Consider the following 1,885-nt stretch of genomic DNA (forward strand, 5'->3'; position numbering starts at 1 on the left):
TGTATAAAGGAAATGCATATATAAAGACAAGCCAGTCCATAAGGACTGAAAAGTATTTCCTCTTTGTCCCTGAAAGCCATTTTGTGACCTTGGTTTTGAGCCAATGAATCCGTGAAAACAAAACAGTTTTTTGCTAACCCGAAAATATCAAAAGTGAGCCCACCAATCCTAGTTTCATTTCATTGCAATACATCGTAGAGCAGTGACGATATTAAATATATCAGGGATAACAACAGAGGCCAAACATCTATAGTTATTAACAGCCAATCCTAGTACAAGAATACAGTCACAAATGAAGTATAAATACTACAGTACATACTTTCATCTACTGTTGTGTATCACAAGCAAGTTGTACCATCAAAGCGATAATCTTCCATGGCACCACAATTGCCACCAAATATTAATTTCCATTAGTCATAAACACAACAAATGTCACATTTTTTGTAAATCAAACACCTAGTCACTTTGTGTTCCATGATGTGATAAGTGGGCAAACAAGATTCTTAGTAAACCTTGAATCAAGAAAAGTAGACGAAGCCTTCATTCAAATTGACAGGATATAACAAATACCCACAAGATCAAAAACGCACAAAAAAGGAAAACAAGATCAAGTCCACGATGCTATCATTTAGAAGAAGCACCCATTAGTCCCAATACTATTACTTCAGGCGCCGTGAGGACACTCCCTGGCAAAATGACCGTGATCTCCACAGTTGTAGCAACCGCCGATACCGCCATAGCCACCGTACCTCCCTCCGCCTCCGCCGCCGCCGCCACCATAGCCGCCGCCATAGCCACCGCCTCCCCCTCCTCCTCCCTGGTTACAGTCCCTCGCCAAGTGTCCAGTCCTTCCACAGTTATAGCACGGCCCACCACCACCATAACCACCACTGCCATACCCTCCGCCTCCAGCTCCGGCACCCATCTTCCCGCCTCTCCCCCCACTCCTCCACCCTCTGCCGTATGTACCGCCACCGCTGCTGCCGTAACCTCCAGCATAAGCACTTCCATATCCGCCGCTTCCCTTACCTCTGCCGCCGGAGTATCCCCTCCCTCCGCCGCCGGCAGAAGAAGAAATAGCGGATCCGTTGGGGCCGGTGACGTCGACGGCCTTGGATCGGCCGTCGTCGTCGCGCTGGATGGCGAACTCGACGGCATCGCCCTCGGCGAGGGCGCGAAATCCGTCGGAGTGGATCGAGGTCTGGTGCACGAAGAGGTCTTCGCCGCCAGCGTCCGGGGAGATGAAGCCGAAGCCCTTCATCCCGCTGAACCACTTCACCGTCCCCGTCTGCCGCCTCACCTGCGCCATTCCCGCCCCCAAAACCCCAACCCTAGCCCGGGAAGACGACTTCCGAACTCCGACCTCCTCCTCCCTCTCTAGTCTCTCCCCTCTTTCTCCCCGGTTGCGCTCAGATTTGGCACGGCGGAAGCGATCTCTGCTTTAGGATTGAAAGATTGGACGGTTGGGATCGGGCCTTATGGATTAAGGAACGAATCAGTAAGTGGGATGCCCTCCGCAGAATAAAAATCGAAAAGATTCTGATCTCCCTTCACGCTTCCCAACTTCCACACCTATCGCTGCCAACTTTGCGTTTGGAGCATGCGATTCGGTGCGCGTAATTATGAGCAACGAGGACACATTTCCAATGCCCATATTTATTTAGTTTTTTTTCATAAATATTCGCCTAAAAAATTCAAATTTATGTGAATATATTTTAAAAATTTAGATTTATTGTAAAAACTAAATACTCATAATAAAATAATTCTTCTAACACCTTTAATAAAATTATATTTATTTTAATTAAAAATAAAATGGAATAACTATATTATAATTTATTTTACATATCTATATATTAAAAATATTTTAGTCATTTTATTTTGAAAT

At 45.9% G+C, this 1,885-nt stretch overlaps 1 pseudogene across 1 annotated transcript; it reads right to left on the reverse strand.

The window, feature by feature from the left end:
- Positions 1-460: 460 nt before the first annotated feature.
- Positions 461-1,622, reverse strand: LOC103701257 (cold shock domain-containing protein 4 pseudogene; annotated as a pseudogene). The gene has a single exon (XR_015977392.2). The product of XR_015977392.2 is annotated as a cold shock domain-containing protein 4 pseudogene (transcript).
- Between the last annotated feature and the right edge of the window lie 263 nt (positions 1,623-1,885).

Source organism: Phoenix dactylifera, chromosome 4 (assembly GCF_051530095.1).
Source record: "Phoenix dactylifera cultivar Ajwa chromosome 4, Ajwa_hap1_PhDact_Kaust_v1.1, whole genome shotgun sequence".
Lineage (NCBI taxonomy): Eukaryota > Viridiplantae > Streptophyta > Magnoliopsida > Arecales > Arecaceae > Phoenix > Phoenix dactylifera.